Source organism: Lissotriton vulgaris, chromosome 9 (genome assembly GCF_964263255.1).
Source record: "Lissotriton vulgaris chromosome 9, aLisVul1.2, whole genome shotgun sequence".
NCBI lineage: Eukaryota > Metazoa > Chordata > Amphibia > Caudata > Salamandridae > Lissotriton > Lissotriton vulgaris.
The window spans coordinates 736,502,056-736,508,602 of record NC_141697.1 but is presented as its reverse complement, the minus strand read 5'-3'; the positions used below and the strand labels follow the sequence as shown (position 1 = coordinate 736,508,602).

Below are 6,547 nucleotides of genomic sequence, written 5' to 3'. Positions count from 1 at the left end.
TCCAAATATAAATCATAAATTGGTCTTTCCTTTAAAAAAATTTAACTGCAGGTACTTCAGGATCTAGTTTGAATAGTAAAATAGGAAAACATACAGAAAAGGAAAAGCATGCGACCTAAGTAGAACTAGTGAATTATGTGATAAACTCAGAAAAGCAGTATCATACAACAGGGAAGTATAGCTGGTGTACCTTTGGTGTCTCTAAATGGAGTGTGATGCCAGTCCATACCTGTGAATAGATAAGGAGAGTCTTGAATCTATTTTTTTAAGTAGACACAGGCTCCACACGTAAATCCTTGTACAGATTCAGAAAAGGCCATGGGATTTGAGGGAGCCTAACAACTTGCTATAGTCTTGTGGAGAAGCTGGACCAGGAGAAAAATTAAGATGGTTGTTGAAATAGAGGGATTGATCCGCGAGCTTTCTTATATTGAAAGACTATATTGTACAGTGGATTTTTCACTATAAATAAGGTCTCGTAAATTAAGTAAATATGATGATTTGCTTTTAGTGGTAATGTTGATACCTAATATGTAACTGATGTGACGAAGTGTTGAGATGAATTAGGAGGTCAGCAATCTTGGAGAATGTGAGTTTTATCAATGTTTAAAGAGGATCCTGATAATGCACTGAATTTCTTTGCTTCATTTTCAATACCTGGAAGTGCATGGATAGGATATGATGCAAGTATTGCTACATCGTCAGCTTAAGCGTCAGTTTCCCTACAGGCACCATTCAGAGTCAAACTGAGGATCTTAAATACACATATTAAGGTGTTGTATATATGGCTCTAAGTACAGGGTAAATAATTAAGGTGAGAGAAGACAACCTAGGCATGTACTCCTCAGAACTGAGAAGCTTTGTAAGACTACAACCATACAAATTACCTTGGCTGTAACTGCTTCATATAAGGCTTGTACCCACTTGTTAATTCTAGGACCAAAGCCAAAATTACTTAAAATGATGCCAGAAGAAGGGCCAGGAGACAGAAATACATTCCTCTTCGGCATCCAACAGGATCATCCCGACCCCATTCCCCAGAGTTGCGGCTATTGCAAATATGGAGACCACTAAGTCTGGATGCACTGTAGTGTCCTTATGAGGGACAAAACCTTGTTGCGTTGAGTCCACCCACTGAACAATCCAGGGGGTATCCGGTTAGCTAGCATTTTAGTTAAAATCTATAATTCAGAATTAATTAGTGAGATCAAATGATATGAGCCACACGGAGCATGGTTTTTGTCGTCTTTTAAAAAGACAGCAAAATTGTTTTCCTTCAATGAGGATGCAATCTTGCAGTTATGATCAAAATAGTTGAAAAGAATTTAGAGAAGCAGGGATTACATTTCAATAAAAGCTTTATAAAATCCAATTGGCATACAATCAGGACAGAGACTGCCTAACGGAAGGTCCTTAATCGCTTTTTTTTCCACGTACTGTTTCCAACCTTGACTGCTGTGCTTTTGTAACGCTACAAACATAAAAAGCACCTACCTACCGAACCAATTGTAATTTTTATTACCCATTTCTTGTTAATTCAAGACAAAAAATAATCAATTATGTGTTACATTTAACAGGATCACCCAAAACAGTTGAAGTATGTTTTGCCAGGTCCCCAAAGATCCTGAAGATGCCACTGGGTAGAGAGACAAAGTCAGAGATAAAGGCAGATGGAGAATAACAGAGATTTAGACAGACAACTAGACTAGAAAGTGGTCAAATAGAGAAAAAGTTCACTTTTCTAGGGGCCCTCGGAGCGTGGGAGGGTCGTAGGCAATTGCTTACTTTGCACATGCTTTGAAATGTCTGCCCTGCCGAAAACGACAATAGCAGCAACACACAGAGGTTGAGTAGTCACCTGCCTCCTCGTGGCCTACATCCCCCTTCCTCCCAATGTTGCTGCCTTTCCTATAGGCCAGGGGTCTCTAACCTTTTGTGTAACAAGAGCTACTTATGTTGAATGATAATCAACCCGAGCTACTAATAGTAGTGATGTAAAAGTGAACACCCCAACCAAGAGTGTCAGCAGTGATCACATCGGTGCATTAGGCGAGGTTTTCAGCAGTAATGTAGAGAAAAGATTTGGCAATTTGAACTGAAATAGAACATGGGCAGCGCATACAAACCATAGCTCCAATCCCCCTGGCACCAAGGTATAAATATAAGTAATAATTCTCTCCAAATCAAATAATAGATTTAAGCACATTGTGAAAATGCAACTATTTTTCTACAGACATCAGCTTATGAGTTGTGAAAATACACACGTTTGTCTTGAATACATGCTTTTTAATTTTGGTATACATATAATAATTCAACCAAGCAGAAGCTTCAATAGTCCTAGGCTGGGCTGGACACAGAAGAGCACACTCACAGGTAGCTCACGAGCTACTTGTTGGAATCAGGCGACACCTGCTATAGGCAGTAGTCTGTGCATAGGCAGGGTCAGCTGAGGAATGCACCTGTCAAACTGTACACTCTCCCACCAGGCGTTCTTTTATCTCTAGATGGTGGTGCGAATACACAAACAGTCACCATTTTAAAACTGGATTATTTCACTCCCTGCAAAGCTCTGCAGTTATCCCAAGTCAGGCATTCATTCTGGATCAATTTCTAGTTTTCTTTTTTCATTCTGGAGCTTTATTTTCTGCATTTATAAATGCAAAAGCAAAACATCCAGTCCAAGAATGCAGCGAAAAACACTAAACAAGCTAATCACAAAATACTCAAGACCTCTGTTTAGTATAGAAACACAAACTAATTACGTTGACTGATACGCCAGCTGTACATTAAAAAACCAGTATCAAAGGGTTCTGTGATCTCATAAGCCTTTATGCCGTGAGCATCAATATGGTAAAGAAAGTACTCAGCGTATTGGCATATAATAATGTGGAGAGGAGGTTACATTCTCCCATATATATATACAATTCAGAATGAGTATCTTGTCTGCCCTCTAGGAAGAACGAAATCAGATAAGTGCACCGCTTTAGAATTCAGTTAATTAAATCAACACTGTGTTCAAACAGATGTAGGACTGAAAATGTAAGATTCGTTTTATTAAGAGATATGTGCTATGAAACAAACTTTGACATGTATTAATAATGTTTGCCACGCCTGCTGAAGAGGTGATCCTGCTTCTAATTCGCATTTCAGGCACTGGAATAAAAGAAGTTTCAAAGTCTTTTATATACATTATGTACTTTAATCAAATGTTGCTTCACTTTTTAATGTGTTCTTTTTATGGATCCTGGTACCTGAAAGAACATTAATTAAGAATGTGTGCAACACAAAAGAACATTCTGTGTGTACTCAGAATAAGACATTGCGACCAGAGGACAATCCAAATATGTTTACATCTCACATACGAATTCTAACGTTTCTTTTTTTCAGGGTGAAATGCTACTTTAAAAAAGGAATAGCAGCCAGATTCGTCATCGGCATGTTTTGCGAGTCTGTAATAGCGATTTATAAGGAATCGCTATTACAGACTCGCAAAACGGGATTCATGTAGGAATCGCAATATTAATTGCGATTCCTACAGCTTCCTTATTTGCGATTAGCTAATTGCTAATCGCAAATAAGGAATAACTCCCCATTCATTCCTATGGGCCTAAAGGCCCACAGGAATGAATGGGGAGACATATCAATGTGCGAATCGCTATTAGCGATTCGCATTTTGATTTTGCGATTTCAAGGGTGCAGGGGTGTCCAATGGACACCCTGTTGCACCCCTGAAATGTACAAGTAGCCTGATGTTTCGCAATATTTTTAGCGATTTCTACTGCTTCCTTATTTGCGATGAGCTAATTGCTAATCGCAAATAAGGAATGGCTTTCCCATTCATTCCTATGGGCCTAAAGGCCCATAGGAATAATGTGCCGCAATTTCAAGAGTGCCAGGGTGTTCAAAGGACACCCTGTTGCACCCCTGAAATGGTAATGCCAAAGGACATGTGTGTGTGTAACATACCACTTAGAAAAATGCACTAAAGTGCATTTTTCTAAGTTTTCGCTATTTACCACGAAGTTACACTTCGCGGTAAATAGCGGCCAGGAATAGCGAATTCGCAAATAAATATTGGTTAATGAATTGCATTTAAGGAATCTCAAATAGAGATTCCTTAAATGCAATTCCTCGCAAATATGCGATTTCGCAATTACCGATTTTTGCATTTGGGATGATGAATCCCAAATGCAAAAATTGCGCTCGCAAAGGGCCAGATTCACAGAATCTGGCCCTTTGCGAGCCGATTTTCCTTTCATGAATTTACCTGTTAGTCTTTTATTTACAAACAAAGGAGCATGGGAGATGGCACTAGAAAACATACCCAAAAACGAGTACAGCACTTATATGAAAACAATATGAGGACTACTGACCAAGCATGTGTCATATATATATATATTTTTTTATTCGTCACTCTTACTCACATTGTGAGGTAACAACCCTGTAAGTAGATATCATTTAAAAGGACCAAACATCCATCATTTAAAAAAAGCTGGAAAACAGCTGTCCTTTTGCCCAATGTAAGATGGCCGCTCTTAGTTACAGGTGCAGTAGTAGGAGGAGATTTCATTATTCCATGTGTCAAACAGCCCGTTCTTATAGTCTTTCAGTTGGTAGTAGACTCCAGAAGAAAATTTCCTATTTTCTCCTGACTTTGGGAAGTTACTCCACACCCTGATGTCGCAGCGGGGGCTGACCACCATGGAGGAGATCCTGTCGTTCCATAAGAGTGGCATGAAGGGAAGGTCGTCGCCATTCATTGCGTCCAGGTACTTGCCCCCACATGATTGCTCGAAGATGTAGTGGCTGTCTTCAAACATTCGGGCGCAGATCTTGTTCCCGCTTTCATCCTTCAGCTCGTTTGGCGCAGGGCACTGGGCGGCCATGACACTGATGAAGATCTGGAGAACCAACAGCTCCAGTTGAAGTCTCATGTTGAACTTCAGAGACAAAGCCTTTAGAAACTGGTCTGTTAATGCTGTTCTATTTGGCAGAAGGATCAGGGTTTATATTCCATAAGAAGGATTGCTTCTCACCAATCAGAACACCTGTGTATAAAAAAATGCAAAATGGAAAATTAACCTTGTGTACGTCGAAGGTATTTTTTCAATGCATGTTATTTCTGGGAACCATAAACCTGCAGTTGAGGTGGCAAACAAAGAGAACTGAAATAATCTGACAGAAGACCATAAGGCCCCAGTTCCATATCGATCATTTCAAGGTTGCTTTGAACTTCGTAAATCTGTTCAAATACACACCGCCTTTCGTAATATATTATGCTGAAATAACCCTCACAGGTTAACCCTTTTATGGCAGCTTTCATTTTGTGTGTGGAAAGTGCGTATGGGCGGAAAATAAAAATTCCGTTAGTCTGACTGAAACTATTTAAATATCATGCAATGCCGCGTATGACACAATTAAAGCATGCCTGGGGTCTAACTAAACTGAACAAAACACAATAAGGGCATGCTATCCCAGAAGTCCGGGCTGATTAAATTGAAGAAAGCACCAAAAAGCCCCACTGCTTGACGTTTCAAGACCCGGCTTCTAAGTCAAGAGGTCATGATCTAACAGAAACGGGTAGGATTAGAAGAAAACGAAGTATGCGACTACAGCGTTAATTGTTTAAAGTAAAAGTACTGGATCGGAGAGTGAATAAAAAAAAATCTGCTTCCCGTTTTGGTGACCAACAGGTGTAATCTATTTACACCAATTTACTGCTTGGTTTCCAATGATAACTTTGTTACATCAAGCGTGCATTTATTGGGGGGTAAAAAGCCTAAAGCTGATTTGCTCATTTCCACCCAGGCTTCGGGTTTCTTCATATCTAAGTCTTTTGTTTACTTTTAAGTTCTCGCTCTAGTGCGAATATTAGACAGCAATTTAGTCTAGACTTTACACCAAATCTACAAATTGCCTCTTCAGCTCACCCACTAGCGTTCACATTTTACTTTGAGGGACTACATTTTCCTCTTTCACAAGAGGCACATCCACACAAAAGCAATGCTTTTGTTTTTAATTTATTACTTTGATGGTGCCTTTGTGGTAGCGTCTGATGTGAGAGCAGGACGCTTTATACCAGATGTCAGCACAGCACCTATTCCACACTTCATCAGTTCTTGCTAATGCTGTTATAAATTAGTTTTAGGAATGTACTTTGTTTATCTGACTTTCGCATTTTAACAGAGGACACTCCAAAAATAATTTGTGCCCATTTGAATCTGTTCTTTATTACGTTTTCAAAACCTTCAATATTATACATTTGAATTCATAAGCAGACAATTCTTCAGATCACGTTTATTCTGGACTCAATTTCGCCAATGATTCCTTAATAAACTTTACACAGGAAGAAAAGTAGCCTATATCTTGTTTAATTTGTAGTGCTTGTAACACTTTTTTCCCCTTCTTTCCTTTGTTCTTCTTTCTTGCTTAATTTCATTTAGCTTTCGGTCTTTCTTTCCTTTTTTCTTTCTTTCATTCCGTCTTTCTTCCTTTCTTTTTTCTTTCATTCCTCATTTCTTGATTTGATTTTCGTTCATTCTTTTAT

At 39.0% G+C, this 6,547-nt stretch overlaps 1 protein-coding gene and 1 pseudogene across 1 annotated transcript in view; both read right to left on the bottom strand.

Moving 5' to 3' along the window:
• Positions 1-4,387: 4,387 nt before the first annotated feature.
• On the bottom strand, positions 4,388-4,934 carry LOC147692196 (syncollin pseudogene; annotated as a pseudogene).
• Positions 4,388-6,547, bottom strand: part of DHX34 (DExH-box helicase 34) — a 418,314-nt gene continuing 416,154 nt past the window's right edge. Inside the window, exon 18 of the mRNA XM_086938485.1 lies at positions 4,388-5,048. The gene's annotated coding sequence lies outside the window, so the exon portion shown is untranslated. The remainder of the gene's footprint in view (positions 5,049-6,547) is intronic.